The following is a 19250-nucleotide window of genomic DNA, read 5'->3' as shown; positions in this document are numbered from 1 at the left end:
AACACACTCCTACTCACTCTACCTCCAAATCCCAGTCCTCTCCCACCCCTCCTACCCTTTATCCTAGTTCTGTTTTTATTTCTTCTCTGACATTCACCCCTACCTAACGCAAAACCACCGCTCCCAAACACAAAACCACCTCCTCAAAACGCAAGTTTGGGGCAACACCCCAACATCTTTGTGACATTTGAATTTTTGGATTATTTTATGTTTGAAAATAAAATATCTTTTTTGAAAGAAGTATCTTTTCTAATAATAAAATATATTTTGATTTCACCAAGTTTGTCTTGAGAATATTTTTCATTTACTATTCTTTGATTTCTAGAACTGATTAAAATGTGATTTACATATTTTAACTTAAAAATGATGACAGAAAAGGCAAGTTTTTTAAATTATGTAATTCGTAAACTCCATAAACTAGTAATAAAAGTATGTGATGGACATTTAAAATTTGGTGCAAACATTCATCATGATGATGGACATTTATACTTATAAATGGATTAGTCACATTTTTGTTTTAAGTTTTAACACAAATGTGTTTATTTGTACTTCATAAGTGATGAAGATAAGCACATATGCATTGCACCTTAAAATAGTGCTGGCAAAAATAAAATTTAATTAAATACAATTAATGCCCACGACAAGGGGAGATGTTACATTGATAAATATATTAATTGATAAAATTTTGGAACTGACTTTGCTTTTACAGTTATTATAAAACAAACGTTTTCCCTTATCAAGTGCAATTTCTGCATTATAATACTTTGCAATTATCCCAATAATGTGTAATGCATACGTTTATCATTTTATAGTTTCTGAAAATTAAGTTCACACACCTGTATGGTCAGTTTTTGGTTTTTGTATTGATATCCATTTTTGTGTAAGTGTTCATTATCATGAAGGCAACTGGTACCAAATTTAAAATTACAATAAAATTATACAGGTGTGTTTCTTTAAATGTCTTAAACGACAACATTACACACATATGCATTACACATTGGTATGTACTGAGAGAAGTTTACCTTCGATTCCTGCGACGACTGTGTGAATTTGCTTTGTGGTCAAGTAGCAGCAATAAAGGAAGGAATTGTGCGAACGGATCCATGACAGTAAAGGAAGTGTGAAACAGAAAGAAGGTACATTTCATCCTTGTAATATATAGTATCCCTCTAGACCTATATTGCTTTAATTATCGTGGGTTCACATTAGAAAAACACAATACCTTAATACATGTATTATTTTTTTAAACTTTTTTATTTAATTTCTTTTGTTCATTATTTTACGTACATATAAAGTTCATCTTTTGTTTTCAGAAAGACCATACAAACATTTGTTACTATAAGGATAGTGACATGGAAGCCTTACAAACCTTTGGGTTTACCGATGCAGACTTTACAGCACTTATTGGTAACACTGGTGGTACGAATCAAAATATCACACTACCTAATGTCACTAACAGTGAATGGCAAGTGCTACTCAACCTAAGAAAAAAGTGCAAGAGAATGGAATCCCACGCCACATTTATGTTAGAATACCTTAGAGCTGGAGTTATTCCATCGGGCCTACGAGTACGCAATGTACCAACACTCTTCGTAGAACTGCGAAAGTTCTTAGAGAGATGGTCACATATAAGCAATAGATGCTCAAGAGACTGGATGATCCTGATCATTGAAACAGCTAAGGAACTAGTCGCGGCTCTCAACATAGAAATCCAAGAACTAGAGGACAAACTTAAAACCAGCATGGTTGTTGTGTGGAAATATGGATTTTTCTGGTCAGTTATGTCCCCTATCTTGGACCCCAACGGTTCTATGTGCATGTTACAAGTACATGTATGTTTCCTCCAGTTCCAGTTATGAAGACGCAAATACATGTGCGTCCACCGTCAACATGTCCTCTGTCAGATCCGCCATGAATAGGCCGGATATTCCATTCCTAAATATGAAAGGCCACCGGCTTTATATGGCTCAGTTACTCCATTTTGCAGTCCAGGCAAGTAGGCCCTGATTCTGTCATCAAACTCTTCTTGCCTTCTGCCTCTGAAAGCTCCAGTCTGAGCCTGCATCTGTGACCATGAACTTTGTCTCATTCTCTGCGCGGCTCACGAAGCCTGACATCAGCCTATTCTCTGCCAAGAACTGTATTTCACCTTCGAATTATCTGCTTCCCCCTCAGCCGATGCATTCCTGCCTAGTAGTTTAAGTAAACATTCTTCCAGTTACCAAGCAAAAGGCCCGGCTTCTCTGTCCTCATGCAAGTAATTCATAGTCCTGTTACCATGGAATATTTCTACCCCCTCGCATTTAGTGTAGACGCTTGTACACGCACGCACAGTCAGTATAGAATAGATTCTGTCCGAGAGTCCTTCTTTCGTGGATAACATAGTTCTTTAAACATAGGATGTTAGATATGATTTGGGATTAGGTTGACTTGACCCCCCAGACTTCTTGTCTCCACATGTAGAGCTAAATGTCAAGTCCCCTTCACCCCCTAGTTACACGTCAATTACACGTCATGTTGCTGCGCGCGCATCTATGCCAAGTATTATCTTATAGATCCACCTATATGTGACATCATAACCAATTACGTTCCTTTTTACTCCTTATTACACCCATTTTTGGTTACGCAGATAAATCGTCATTTTCCTTATCAATTGTTACGCCTACTGCATTCGCTTCATTGTAATGTATGTACTATAAAAGTTACTTCTTGTCAATAAAGTATGTACTTCACTTCCTGAACCCCCGTGGTGATGGAACTTGGAGCAACCGATTATAATCGATCACTGGAATAAAGCCCATTCCGAACCTCTAATACCACGGATTCTGCCTCTCATTTTACTGAGCTGTTTTATTATGTTTCTGTATCAAATTAAGTCCAGGTAAAGGAATTTTATTTACCACATGAATGGCGCCCGAACAGGGACACTTTCTCATCTCACGCGCCGGCGGTGAGTTGCAGGCCCGGTCTCCTGCCACAGCTGGACGGACAATAACGCGTACCAGCAGGATTTCCTGTATCTCCCTCCGGTCAAGCGGGGGCGACTGAGGCTGCGATCAACACCCAGACGAGGCGGTGAGAAGTGCGAAGTATCCCGACCAGAGCCTAGCTGAGAGAGCAAGATCCGAGGTATACAGAGACCCACCAGTTCGAAGTCAAGCCCAGTTTCCGACGAGTCGAGTCGAGTCCAGTCCGGTTCAAGTTCAAGTTACCGAGGCCTTCCGTTTCCGAAGCTACCCGGTGAGTACCATTACTGGGGAGGCATTTCTGACGTGCACATAGGTTGTGCCGGTCAAGACGGGTTTGGGTACACAAATCCGGTCTGCACTGTTTTAGCAGTGTATCTGTACTGTTTAGCAGTATATCAAGTATTCCGAAGTATCTAGTTATTGTCAAGAATTAAGCTTGGTGATTAGTTATGCAGACGATCATCATTGTTGTTTCAGTTAAAGGTTTAATGTTTAATGTTTAATGTGTTTAAAAAACGTCCTGCATATTGTGGTATGAATGGTTGTTCATTATTGTGCTTTTGTATTAAGTGTGTTCAAGATTAAGTATCGGATCAGTTGCCAATATGCCGCTCTTTTCGAAATTAAGACAGATCACTACTAGAAAAGGGGTTCTCGAAGAAGCCGTCCCTATTCCTCCTAGGGATACTCCAGGGCACTTCATGTATCACAAACATGGCTTAGACGCTATATTATTTCTTGATTTATGGGTAGACTACACCAAGGGATTACCAGAAAGTCAGAGGTGGCCCGCAGCGGGAACCTGGGATACAGAGTGCATCATGAAAGTCGAAGAAGAGTTATGGAAAAGGAAAGTCAGACAGTCACAGAAAGACGCCGTTGAGTTATGGCGTAAAGAATCTCATAGACGCACAGAAAAAGCACGTAGACAGGAAGAAAAGAATAAAGAGAGTTCAAATAAAGTTCGAGAAAATCTATTAATTGAGGAAGGTATCCGAGTGAAATCAGAACAAGTAGACAGACAAAGAAATGCCCTTATGAATGGTATGTATCCCCTTCTGGCCGAAGGATTACCTAAGGCTACTCCAGAGATACCGAAAGACTTGCCACCCCCATTGTTCCCAATAAAGGTACATCCTAAGGGGCATCCTAGAACCGCAGAAGATGTTTTTCTTTCCTCATATTTAGATGACGCAGCTCCCGAGTATGCTAATTCCGCCCCACATAGACCGCATACCAGGGAGATCCAACGCCAAGATCCAGTACCCGTATCCCTACAGCAACAAATCGAGTCACAAGTTCCGGCAAGCACATCTGTTTCTGCATCCGCTCCTACAGCTACTTCTATAGCTGTGTCCACACCTGTAGTTGCTGTGTCACGTTCGACGAATCCTTTCACACCCGACACCCCAGATGGGGCCACGGGAGGTGCTACCAATATTTTTTCTACGCCACCCAGAATAAATAAACTTACTTTTCAAGAGTCAGCACATTCACGTACACCCAAACTCATAAGTGCCCGTACGCTGAAGGAACTTCTTATAGATTGCAGATATGACCCTGTGCCCGGTAAAGAGGACGAAATGACCCTGGCATCATTGCGTATCAGACGAGCCGCAGTGTATTTAGGGAAGTTACCAGGAATGACTGCGCATCTAGATAAAATATATCATTTTGTCCAAACAGGGCGAGATCCAGAATGTATTAACAGAGCTATGGAATACCAGAAAGTAGAGATACAGGGGGAACTGTTACGTTTCCTCATAAATTGTGTGATCAGAAATCAAGACCGACCGGGGGTAAACCCGGAAGCAATGCAAATTCTTACCAGATGGAGCCAGAATATATCAGAAGGGAGACATGATAAGCAAAATTGTATAATAGCCATGTGCCGAAAGATCCGTAAAGAAATAGAACGCCTACACGAAGAGAGATTAGAGGTAGACGAGTTCGAACAAAGCGAGGAAGAAGGGTCAGGACTGCCCACAGGACAGTCAGACACCATAGCCTATGTAGGTAGAGGAAGATCTTGTAATAGTAATAGATGTCCTATTGACCCGATACGTCCGATATATCCAGATAATAATAGGAATTTCCAAATACCTATAATTAACTTCAGGTCTAACGAGCATTCGTTCCAAACCGCCGACAAACTACTCCGAGAACGAAGGGGTTATCATTTTCTCGATTCTATGGATGAACAAGATTTAGCCAGGGCAGCTGTCCATTGGGTGGACAGTCCCGGAAAATATAGTGATGATACAGTAGTACGCACATTTTTGAATCTCACCCCAGATGAACAGAGGTTAGTTGGGATTTATATGATTCAACAACTCATTATACTATATCGGAGTCAGCGTTCGGACCCTGGTCCCTTACCTGACATATTGACTGAATTGCTTATGAATAAATGGAGAGGTGCAGGTACTAAATTAATTAAAGAAATTCTAGAATCAAGAAAGCAGTATATTCTTTTTGTATGCGCAGAGCATGTCTCATTGCCCGTCAAGGAAAGAACCACGTATCACATGGATAGACAGAATCCCTTACGAGAAGTGCACCCAATAAAGGGCGAGGACAACGAGTTTAAGCGCGTATTTGTATATACGCCCATATCAAAAATAGAATTGTTACAAATGAAGAAAGTGGTACCCAGTCATGACAAAGATCCAGCGGGTTTTCACCGAGAAATTAAAGACATGTTACTCATGGGAGAGTATACCTATCCCGACATTATGACAATATTAAAGGTATTGATGCCTGCTGGTATTTATGAGAAACTCAAGGAAAAAGAGTGGGAGGTAGGAGACCAAAAGATAGAATGGTCAGTGTTAGAAGCGGAAGAAAAGGCCCGAACTGCAGGAGCAGGACTTGGGGATAAAACTAAAGCACTACCAGGTTTATTAGTACAGGTACTGCCACGTTTATTAACTACGAAAAAAGAAGATTGGGGTACAATTTCAGCCTGTAAACAGAAGCAAGATGAAGACACTAGTGATTACTATGCCCGATTTGAAAAATGTTTTGGTATAAATAGTGGCATAAAAGCAAGTAGCGAATCATACCCACATCTGTTTGTAACAAAATTAGTAGAAAATGCTCTACCCCAAGTAAAGAATAGAGTATTAAAATTCGAGAGTACCTGGCAAGGTAACACTCCATCACAAATGTTACAAATGTTACAGTACCATCACAATAGAATTAGAGAGGAACAAGAACATGAACACAGACGCATGAAAGACACGAAAATGAAAATGCTAGTTTCCCAGACAGTTCCAGCTGAAGGACATAAAAAGGGTATGACACATTCCGATTCAGCAGGACCTGTAAAAGGGACATGCAATTATTGCAAAAAGCCAGGTCATTACGTACACGATTGTCCAGTTTTAAAACATAATATCGCCATAGGTAAAACACAAGAAAGATCACGGCCACTCAGACAAGATCAGTATGAACAAGGAGCTCTGCAGCATGCCCAGGCCATGCCAGCCGCACAACAACCAATACAGTTTGTGCCAGCTGCACCACCGTTGCCTGTTGCTGCCACACAGACAACAACACGACAAATGTATCAGACCGCCCAGTATGAATATCCTGAGTATCAGCGTTACGCATGAACTAGCCTAGAGAGGGAAGTTGACTTACCCCTTATCGAGATTCCTGTAGATCAAGAAGGACCTTATGTACATAGTGAATTATTAGGCCAAGATAGAAAATTTTTACTCGATACAGGGGCAAGTCGAACAACTATAAAACGTAGTGAAGTTCCAGGGGCACCCCTCTCAGGCTCTCAGAATATTTCCCTTGGTTTTTCAGGAAAACCTATTGTTAATGAAGTATCACAGCCTCTTCCACTTACGATAGGACCTCTGACCCGAACTACAGATTTATTGCTTACTAAATCATGTCCAGAAAACTTGCTAGGAATAAAAACATTGAAAGCTCTAGGAGCCATAATATGTTGTTCTCCGGAAGGAGTAAGGTTGTTTTTACGTGATTTTAAAGGTCACTATGTGTCTAGAGACATGGATCCCCGACTGCAGACTTTACCTACACACCTATGGGCACAAGGCCCTACTGATGTTGGTTGCATGAATATTACACCATATCGAGTCACATTAAAGGCAGGAGTGGTGCTACCACGAATGCGACAATACAAGTTACCACCAGATGCTGTAGTGGCTTTACTACAAATCATTGACGAGCTCATTACCCAAGGAGTAGTTGTGGAAACAGACTCCAATGTATGTAATTCACCGATAATTCCGATTCTTAAACGAACAGATCCAAAGGCCCCGCCAGTATATCGATTGGTTATTGATCTGCGCGAATTAAACAAATGCATTGTGCCACAATTCCCTGTGGTCCCAGATATCTCGTCATTACTGACAGCCATTGATTCCGAAGCAACATTCTTTACTGTAATTGATCTCAAGAATGCCTTTTTCAGCGTCCCAATAGATCCGGAGAGCCAATATTTGTTCGGATTTAGTTTAATCGGACGTAGCTTTAAATTCTCACGCGCACCTCAAGGATTTACAGAAAGCCCCAGCATCTATAGCCAAGCACTGAAACGAGAACTAGACAGTATCCACATGCCAGTTAACACTGCTCTGCTTCAATATGTCGATGATCTGCTGATCACCGCAAGAAGCGAACGGGAATGTGAAAAAGCATCACTGACAGTTTTAAAATTTCTAGCTGAAAAGGGGCACAAGGTGTCCCCTTCTAAGCTGCAATTCTGTGTCCAGCGAGTTATTTATCTTGGACACTCGCTGTCCAAGGAGGGAAGGCAGCTTACACCGGACCGCATTCAGTTAATAGCTAACATGCCAACACCCAAGACACAAAAGGAGGTGCGGGCTTTCATAGGTCTCACTTCATATTGCAGGCAGTGGATCCCTCAGTACGCATTTCTAGCAAAACCACTCATTCAGTTAACCACACAGGAGGCAGCCACATCGACTGTTCTCCCTTGGACTCAGGAACATACACAAGCTTTTGAAAGCCTAAAGAAAGCTTTATGTCAAGCACCTGTCTTAGCAACACCATGTTACAGAAAACAGTTTACACTTTTTGTTACAGAACGCGAAGGTACTGCTTTGTCAGTACTCACACAGGAACAAGCAGGAGCACACAAACCATGTGCTTATTTTTCTAGTACATTAGATCCCGTAGCTCAGGCTTTGCCTGCATGCCTGAAATCAGTAGCAGCGACAGCTTTAGCAATCAGACAAAGCGATGCCATAGTGTTAGGACATCCATTGACAGTTCAAGTGCCAAACGCAGTAGAGGTTCTTGTAAATAGAACGCAAACACAACACTTGACTATAGCGCGACTTACAGGGTACGAACTTACATTGTTTCAGCCACATATAGAAATCAGACGCTGTAACACATTGAATCCTGCCACACTTTTGCCAGTAATCGGAACAGACCCACTAGCTCATGACTGTATTGAAGTTATTACAATCACGACGAAACCCAGACAGGACTTGACAGATGTCCCATTGTCAGATCCAGACCTGACATTGTATGTAGATGGTTCATGTATGAGAACAAGTACAGGAGAGTTAGTGGCTGCTTACGCAGTCACCACAGATACTGAAGTCATTGAAACTAATCGTATAAATACTTTGTCAGCTCAAGCCGCAGAGCTCATCGCTCTGACACAAGCCTGTATTCAAGCCACGAATAAAAAAGTCAACATATACACTGATTCACGTTATGCATTCGGAGTTGTACATGACTTCGGCGTGCTGTGGCGAGAGAGAGGTTATTTAACTTCCCACGGTGCCCACATTCAGCACGGACCCCTCATTCATGCCTTATTAGATGCAATACATCTACCCACGGCAATATCAATTATGAAATGTAAAGCTCATACGAAAGTTACTGATATCATTTCCCAAGGCAATGATCTAGCCGACAGAACAGCTAAACAGACTGCTCAAACTCAAACATCCGACATGACAAAGACAATAGTCCTGACACCGACACAGTGTATGACAGTTAAAGATCCTACTCTTGACGTAATTGACATACAGACACATGCTACACCAGACGAAATAAAGAAATGGACTGAATTAGGAGGGATCCAAACGGACCAAGGATGGATGATGAAGGAAAAGTCTGTATGGTTCCTTCCTGATTCAATGGTCCAAGTTATAATTAACAGTATACATAGTCCAGCGCATCTAGGAGAAAAGGCTATGCTAGACAGCATTCAACACATTTGGTTCAATAAACATTTACGAGCAGCAGCCAAACAAAAAGTCCGTACCTGTATGATCTGTTGCCAGTTCAACCCAGGAAAAAGCGTTCCCGTAGAACAGGGTGGATTTCATCCTCCTGATCACCCTTTTGAAGCCCTCCAGATGGACTATATCCAGATGGAACGATGTCGAGGATTCAAATATGTTCTCGTAGTTGTCTGCGCTCTGTCCCGTTGGACGGAGGCATACCCGGTTTCAGATTACACTGCCCCGACTACTGCCAAACAGTTGGTTCGAGAATTCTTCCCACGATACGGTTTACCACGTGTTGTCTACTCAGATAACGGCCAGCCGTTCTCATCCGAATTAATGAAACATGTTTCACTTCTGTTAGGATATCAGTGGAAATTCCACTGTGTCCGACACCCCGAGGCAGCAGGTCTCGTAGAAAGACATAACCAGATACTGAAAATCAGATTGTCCAAAATATGCAGAGAGAAAGGTGTCGACTGGATAGTAGCGTTACCAGTTGCACTCTTTTACATGAGAATGGTAGCACACTCTCGAACAGGGCTATCCCCGTATGAGGTGATCTTCGGCAGACCACCAAATATGTGGGGGACGCCTGTACCACGCAAAATAACTGATGTTGACTGTAATATGCTGACAGATTACTTGGCTTCCTTGATGTCTGCACTACAATCTTGTCGTTCACAGGTAGCTGCAGCCTTTCCCGACAACACTGAGGTGAAACCCCATGACGTAGTTCCGGGTGATCTCGTATTTGTGAGAAATTTCGACCGAAAGACTCAGCTGGAGCCCAGGTGGAAGACACCCAAGTTGGTTCTGCTGACCACAAGGACAGCCGTGAAGATCGAGGGCCGCAAGGGCTGGATTCATTCAAGTCATATCAAGAAATTTCATGGACTATCCTCGGATATAGACATTGTGCCCTGCACTCCCTCACAGACTGATTCAAAACTTCCTTTGGTTGAAAGGACTAAAACCGAACTCTATAAAGTAAAATTGAGGCCTAGAACGTCAGACAATTTGATTGTTTAAGTCCTCTCCAAGGTGAAGCGGTTGAATTTGTCTCTGACATGTATCCTCTAGACCTGAATCATGGACAGTCGCGAAAAATGATGAAACGACAGGCGTATTGTAAATCACTGCGTAGCCATTGCATAGTGACATTATTAATCTTGTTTTTCTTGAGTCTTTTAATAATTACTGCAAGTATATTGCTGCACATATATTACCCTATTTCTAGACATGTTTATAATGTTACTGCTGAACATTCTTTTAGTGACTTACCTCCGCATGAATTGTCTTATAGACTTGCGCTGCGCAATAACACTTTCATTAGTATGTTACATCATTCCCATCAGACTAGTAATGCCACCAATTGTTGGGTGTGTGGTCGGCTCCCTCCCTATCAGAATTATGAGGGAGTCCTGCCATTCTTTCCACACCCATTTACACATAATGGCTCCTGTGGAGCATGGTTTAGTTTAATCAATTCCATAGACTCAGACACAGCAGTTTACCAAGATCAGTGGGTGTGGGGAAACCTGAACCTAGTTTTATTCAAAGTCTGTTACCCTGACAAGGAGGGTCGCCCCAAAAGAACAGGAACTGATCTAGAAAATGAAGTATATGGATTAGGTAATTTTACACCTAATCTCATGATTCTGAATGTCGAATCCGAAGTTGAACTAATTTTGCCCACCATGTCAGTATTCCCAGCGAAAGGTGAATTATGTGTAAGAAAAGTTGGTTCCATACATATGGGCCATAGTAAATGCACTACTATAGTAGAATTCAGCGATCAAGGCAAATCTTCATTTAGAGCTTATCGCCACTCCTACTTTATATGTGGTCAGACTGCATATATGCGTCTGCCTCTAGATTGGGATGGTACCTGCTACATTGCATTCCTTTTGCCACCTGTTTTCCTAGCTCCTCCTGATTATTACAGAAATATTCATTTAGTACACAACAGAGAGCGGAGAGATCTCCCAATTGTCGATTACACTGAAACAGCATGGGAAAAATACACAGATTTCAATAAAGGCATCTTTCCTTATATAGGTACTGTTACTAATAGTAAACTGATACGTAGATTAACTAGAATCCTTGAAGCAGTAGTGAATGAAACTATTTCCGCCTTAGGCAATTTAACAGAAGAGCAGTCTGCTATGCGGATTGTTGTGCTTCAAAATCGTCTTGTCCTTGACGTCATCCTGGCTGATAGGGGCGGAGCTTGTAGGGTCATCGGATCAAGCTGCTGCGTATTCATACCAGAAAATTCGCCATCAGTATATAAAGCCATAACTCGCCTTCATAAGATTGTAAACCAGATACACCAGAACCCAGGCACTTGGACTTGGTCCAGTTGGTTTTGGAGTGTGATATCAGCCTGGGGATGGAGAGTTCTATCCTTCCTAGGTATTGGCCTTCTCATACTATTCAGTTGCTGTCTATGTCTACAATGTGGACCAGCGATCTGTGGTCTGTGTGCCACATCGTGTATTCCACCACCAAGATTTCATTCGTCACGGAAGAAGAAAGAAGAACAAATGATGCTATATGAACAGATCAATGGATTAATGAAGATTGATATCTCTTGACGGGCAAGTAGGGGACAAGGAGGGAATGTGGAAATATGGATTTTTCTGGTCAGTTATGTCCCCTATCTTGGACCCCAACGGTTCTATGTGCATGTTACAAGTACATGTATGTTTCCTCCAGTTCCAGTTATGAAGACGCAAATACATGTGCGTCCACCGTCAACATGTCCTCTGTCAGATCTGCCATGAATAGGCCGGATATTCCATTCCTAAATATGAAAGGCCACCGGCTTTATATGGCTCAGTTACTCCATTTTGCAGTCCAGGCAAGTAGGCCCTGATTCTGTCATCAAACTCTTCTTGCCTTCTGCCTCTGAAAGCTCCAGTCTGAGCCTGCATCTGTGACCATGAACTTTGTCTCATTCTCTGCGCGGCTCACGAAGCCTGACATCAGCCTATTCTCTGCCAAGAACTGTATTTCACCTTCGAATTATCTGCTTCCCCCTCAGCCGATGCATTCCTGCCTAGTAGTTTAAGTAAACATTCTTCCAGTTACCAAGCAAAAGGCCCGGCTTCTCTGTCCTCATGCAAGTAATTCATAGTCCTGTTACCATGGAATATTTCTACCCCCTCGCATTTAGTGTAGACACTTAGACGCTTGTACACGCACGCACAGTCAGTATAGAATAGATTCTGTCCGAGAGTCCTTCTTTCGTGGATAACATAGTTCTTTAAACATAGGATGTTAGATATGATTTGGGATTAGGTTGACTTGACCCCCCAGACTTCTTGTCTCCACATGTAGAGCTAAATGTCAAGTCCCCTTCACCCCCTAGTTACACGTCAATTACACGTCATGTTGCTGCGCGCGCATCTATGCCAAGTATTATCTTATAGATCCACCTATATGTGACATCATAACCAATTACGTTCCTTTTTACTCCTTATTACACCCATTTTTGGTTACGCAGATAAATCGTCATTTTCCTTATCAATTGTTACACCTACTGCATTCGCTTCATTGTAATGTATGTACTATAAAAGTTACTTCTTGTCAATAAAGTATGTACTTCACTTCCTGAACCCCCGTGGTGATGGAACTTGGAGCAACCGATTATAATCGATCACTGGAATAAAGCCCATTCCGAACCTCTAATACCACGGATTCTGCCTCTCATTTTACTGAGCTGTTTTATTATGTTTCTGTATCAAATTAAGTCCAGGTAAAGGAATTTTATTTACCACAGTTGAGGAGGCAAAGCTAAAACTAGAGAGTCTGAATGCAGAATTACACGACTTTGAGGAATATATCATTAAGAAAAAAACAGAAAAGCTTAAAAAGGATATAAAATGGTTTACCCAAGAAAAAGCGTATCCGTACCTAAGGAGCAGCTATTACCAAGAATGGCAAAGTGAAAATGAAACACAGACACAAACCTATGTGTACAATAACAAGAGAAAAGTAGTCACTTTCTCGGATACCAATTCATCGGAATCGGAAGGAGATGCCCCCAATAATTATGATGACACGTTCCAGGGACAACGACCTTACAGAGGAAGGGGTAGAGGATATCAATCTTATTATCAAGCCTCACCTTCTTTTTTAGGGAGAGGCAGGGGCCAGAGCAGATCCCGGTATACAAAATCAGACAGGAGAGGATACCAACAGATGGACCCTCCACCTCCTCAGATGTACATGAGGACCAGGAATCAACAGTATTGGAGGAACTAAAAAACAGGCCCAGATCCGACACCATGCCAATTTTTAACATCTCCACACATATGTTGAGTTCAGATGAAGTAGCTATTCTGAGTAGAGGACTATCTTTTGTCCCAAGTACTTACTGCAATAAGTTTAAACTTATGCAAGACATCTTCTCATTCTTCAGGAAAATACGCCTGAAGAAATTTTTCCTAGGTAGAGAAGTGGGCGAACTAGAAGATAACCTATCAGGATGCAAGCCCAAATCGACCTTTACTCCGACTTTGGAGATGGTAGGCCCAGAGGTGACCATCTTTGAGAAGTCTGTCCTTAAAGATATTCATAAGCTTATTGGACATAATTATAGTAGCAAGCCAAATTTGTCAGCTGGAGAAAGGATTGCCCTTCTAAAACTTCAAAACAATCAGGAACTCACAATAAAACCTTGTGACAAAGGTGGGGGTATAGTCCTTATGGACACGAAAAAATATGAAGATAAGGTCCATCAAATGCTAGCGGTGACAGAACATTACAAACCCATTAGACCAGGGGCGATCACCAAGCTAAAAGAACTCATCAACCAGGTTACTAGCAAAGCGTATGAAGAAGATACTATTTGTGAGAAAGAATATTCATTTTTGAACAAATCTAATACGATTATACCAGCATTATATGGTGTACCAAAAACACACAAAAACACCATAGATCCACCACTACGCCCAATAGTATCTTCTATTAACTCCTCTACTGAGCCATTGTCTAAATATGTGGATGCATTCCTGTGCCCATTAACAACTCAGTATAAATCATACATCAAGGATACGGGGGACATTATCAAAAAATTGGAACATGTACCATATGATCCCACTTGTGAGATCTTGGTTACACTAGACATCGAAGCACTATATACAAATATACCACAACAACAGGCAGTAGAAGCAGTAAAGGCCCTCTTAGAAAGAACACCAGGAAATAGGCCTGATGCTTTTATAGTGGAATGCCTAGAAATAGTGCTGAAAAATAACTACTTTGACTTCAGAGGAAACCTCTACCATCAAATCAAAGGGACTAGCATGGGGGCATCTTGTGCCCCTAGTGTAGCCAATATATATATGGGAGAATATGAATTAAAACATATTTTCAATGAAATAGCACCATTTTTCGAAAATGTCCGCAGATGGCACAGATTCATTGATGACATCTTTTTTATCTGGCATGGAGATGAGGAAACTCTGACCAACGTCATTGACTGGCTCAATGTGAGCGATGAGAATTTGAAATTCACCAGTCATAGCAGTACGATATCGGTAGAGTTCCTGGATATTATTATCCAAGCAGATGAAGGTGAAATTTCTGTTAGTTTTTTCAGAAAACCCACATCTAAGAACACCATTCTATCACATACTAGCTACCACCCAAATTGCCAGAAAGATTCCATCCCTTTTGGTGAGTTTTTGCGTATTAGACGGAACTGCTCCTGTATCAAAGATTTTGACAAACATAGTGAAGATTTGAAACAAAGGCTATTAGCACGTGGTTACCCAAAACGTCTGGTTAGATCTGCCTATAAGAGAGCACGATATTATAACCGTGATGCCCTACTGGCAGGCAATATACGTCCCAAAAATGACAAGATGGTTTGTGTTGTAAATCATTCAACCCTAAACTTTAAGATAAGGAAGGTTTTAAATAAAAATTGGCATATCTTAAACACAAACGAAGATCAAGAGGCTATTCAAAAACCTATCCTAGCATACCGCAGAAACATGAATCTTAAAGATAGCTTAGTCCATACGAGGCCTAAGCAAAACCAGTTGAACTCACAAACCACGTTAGTGGGACCCCCCATTTTGGGAAATCACAAATGTGGTACATGCATTGCGTGTGAGAGTGCCGTAGTAACGGAAATCTGGCACTATCAGGGGAAGAAAGGGAAACTACGTGATTTCACAAACTGTAGGAGTCGAAATCTTGTCTACCTCATCTTGTGTCCTTGCAATTTAGGATACGTGGGAGAGACGGGTCGTGAATTTAGGACACGCTATAGTGAACACAGGTCAGCGATAAAAACCAGAAAAACACTATGTCCAATGGTCCAACATTGCATGGAACTTGGACATAGTGAAAATGAACTGAGGTGGCTAATCTTAGAGAAGGTGAGACAAACTCTAGGGCGAGACATGAAAGAGGTACGTAAAATGCGAGAAACCTATTGGATCTATACCCTAGATACAGTAAAGACAGGCTTGAATGAAGAAATAGTGTGGCATACGAAATGACGCATTATTCGCATTCTGTACCAAATATTCTGGATACTGTTCACCTAAGCAAGATGGAAAGCATACATAAGTGGCATGTTTTGTCAGATTTTATGTTTGCCCTATAAGTATCTTTATGAGAATCGTATTACATCATTTAATAGTCCAATTTGGACCATGTTTGAGAAAGGGATAAGGCGACAATCTGATGAGAAATTTTATTGTCTACCAATACCAGCCCCAACATGCATATCGTAACATCATACTACTAATATGGCACAACATAGAGGAAACGATTGCAGGTATAGGAACCACTAACGATTTGAGACACAATGGGTGATACTCTCTCATATGTCTGACCAGCTAAGATGGCCCTTTAAGGCATAACTGTAGAACATTAATTGGACATTCCTAGCTACCGCGTATAGGGATAAACGGAGCAGTAGGTTCATAAATAGGTTCATAAATAGATGCATAACCAATCAGGACATGTTCTAACATGTCACCAAACATACTGTCTGAATATTATTTTTATGGAACTAATCATACGGAAATAACATTTTTTCGGCATTTGTTGCTGCAAGTTATTGGAGGACTAGGTGGAAATGCCAGCTAAACAGTATTGGACGATATAAACAACGTTTGGAACTCTTTGAGACATAAAACCCTTGCGGAAAAATATACCCTTAGCATCATAGCCCCTACATGTCCAAATTCCCACTATATGAGAAGGGGTTATAGAGGGTTGAAACTATAAAAGGGAGAAGTGATACTTGCGCATCGACATTGTTCGCCATATGCATGTCCAACGCATTATTTAAATACAGCGACCTGAAATTAATGTAACATCAATCACCATCACCCCATTCTAAGATGGCGCGAAGATTTCGCCAACAGGAATGAGGAGTCAAGCCTACCCTTAGTGGTGGACAAACAGACTCATTGAATATGGTTATGATAAATAGTTGCGGGACAATCTTAGCCTTTTTATTTCCTTGTACATTATAAAGTTAGGCCAACATAGGATTCGATGGTCTGAATATCATAGAGACAGAGTGTCTCTATATCGTCTCTATATCGTCTATTTGGGGAATACCTATTCCAAGATGGCGACGCCGACAGCATAGTTATCCAAACAACATCACAGCGAGGTTCCACACAGCTCGATTATGTCACAACATTGGGCAGGTGTTCTAGATCACAACTCCCTTCTTAGTAGCACTCTGAATATAAAAAGGCGTCAGCTATTTCCTGGTTTCTTAGCAGACCGAATGGATGTGCGGACGGAGTTACGAGTGAAATTGACCAGCTATCCAAGGTAAGACAGACGATGGCAAAAGGGGACAATGGCTGGCCGTTGCAAAATCGGCAAAATAGAACTAAATTGTTCAGCAGCAATCTTATGTCTTAGATTTGGCTTTTGGAGAACCCTAGGGGTACCTCAACAGGAGACCCCCACGTACTAATCCACTAGATAGACTTGTGACTTACAAAGTAAGATACCTTACGATTTTCTTCTAAAGAATATGTAAGTTAGAGCTCGTTTACGTACTCAGACTGTTTTTAGTATTTACTAGGAATAATAATTCAATTTCCCCTTGTGAAAATACCCCTGTGCTCACGAGGGACACGGAGGGCGAGACTCAGTAGCAGTATCACCCATGTCCTCTACAAAACTCTTGCAATTAAATAGGCTAATTTTTTCTCCCTTCCTCTCCCGCCACATCACCATTAGGCTTACCTGGTAGAAGAGAACCAGGGATCAACAAAACGATATTTACAACGTCGTGGCCCACCCTCAAAAAGGACAAAACGAAAACAAAAGAAACAAGACGAAAAGGAAAACTCAAAGTCATGTCCATAAGAGTAAGTATGTTACTTACCAAAGCTTAAAACTTTCTTATGAAAAAATACGGGTCGTCACTGGGTCACTACCAGAAAATCATTTAAAGATATGTGATCAGCAATATCAGTGACTCTCTCTGTATAAAAACCCGTTTTTTGTCATCACATGCAGATATGAAGCGAATGCAGGAAGGCTGGTACTTTTAGTCGCATTCCCTTAGACAACATTTTAATCACACTTTGTGTGAAAAACGACTCGCCCTATCTCAGGATCCAAAAATATCCGAGACAAGCCTGACATAGTACAAAGGTGTGTAAAGTAAAGTAATGTATCTGGGCCAGTTTGTCCTGGGGTTAAGTGATTATGAGTATAGACCATAGAAAACCTCTTTACAAATAACCTATACAAATATCCAGTGTGTTTCTGGCTCATACAGGATTATGATCCCAAAACTATGTCCTACACTTTCTCTCCTTCTTTGAGTTCGTTCTCATCACCTATCTCTGGACTTTTCTTCACGGGGAGGCTTTTTCAAATATAACTAGAGCACGTTTTTTTTCAGTGGCACATTTGCAACTCTGACAGTATGTATATTCTAGAGTCAATTTCTTGGAGAAAATTTAAAAATTCTCTCGTGGGTGATATTAACTATAACATGACTACATATGTAAAATTTATAAAAGTAACACTCTGTATTCTTCTTGCAGAAATTTTATTCCCCCATCCATGCCCGTTACCCAACAGATTAGTAACAGGTCTTGAAGAAGATGGCAACCAAATGAGAATAAGCCATCGAAACGCGCGTCGGCCAGTGTGTATGATACACCCCAGCGCACAGCACAACAGAAGGTTGAGCAGCTCACCCCTGTTTTTGGTCTTTCTGTGCATGTTGCCGGGCTCTGGGGTGGTTAGAGTGTATGCTATGTATGAGAGTGATATGAATGTGGAGTGTGTAGAGGTGTAATTTGGTGTGGGGATTTCTTCTTCTTCTATGAAGCAACACCAACAATTGTAGACTTGTATAAGATAATATCCAATTGTATTTCATACCAACTCTGTTTTATATATGAAAATAGTAACAAATGTTTGTATGGTCTTTCTGAAAACAAAAGATGAACTTTATATGTACGTAAAATAATGAACAAAAGAAATTAAATAAAAAAGTTTAAAAAAATAATACATGTATTAAGGTATTGTGTTTTTCTAATGTGAACCCACGATAATTAAAGCAATATAGGTCTAGAGGGATACTATATATTATAAGTTGTTGTTCTCTTTTTTCCCCCTGTTCCCTGACCTTAAATAATTTTTATAGGGGGTTGCCTTTCTTTCGCTTTACATTTCATCCTTTTATCCATTCCAATCTGCCAACTCAGGTGTGGAGGTTTCCCCGCCACAGTCACGTCGGCAGGAAGACACTTGGCCCAGCGGACAAACTGGCTGTACTCCCTCCAACAGCCACTTTTCCCTGTGGGCCATCGACGCGGGTGAACATGCTTGGATGAAGTCTGCAGCACTCCAATGGTCTTTTGTCCATGGACCAGCCGGCATCTAAATAGAGTGGGGGGACCGCATAGTTGGTGGATGGTGAATCAGACAGAAAAGCGAATGAGGAAGCATTACCTTAGTCAGGCCTTAGTCTTTTTTATGGAGCTCAAAACCCTCCAGCATAGCATGCCTAAAGCTGTAC

General features: G+C 41.2%; 1 long non-coding RNA gene across 1 annotated transcript; it reads left to right on the top strand.

The window, feature by feature from the left end:
- Positions 1-16885: 16885 nt before the first annotated feature.
- On the top strand, positions 16886-18737 carry LOC146789434 (uncharacterized). The gene is made up of 4 exons (XR_014969802.1): positions 16886-17032; positions 17450-17580; positions 17732-17869; positions 18268-18737. It is a non-coding gene; the product is annotated as an uncharacterized LOC146789434 (long non-coding RNA).
- Positions 18738-19250: the final 513 nt, after the last annotated feature.

This window comes from Triturus cristatus, chromosome 10 (assembly GCF_964204655.1).
Source record: "Triturus cristatus chromosome 10, aTriCri1.1, whole genome shotgun sequence".
NCBI lineage: Eukaryota > Metazoa > Chordata > Amphibia > Caudata > Salamandridae > Triturus > Triturus cristatus.
Note: the sequence above shows the minus strand (reverse complement) of the source record. Positions and strands in the feature narration are given on the sequence as shown.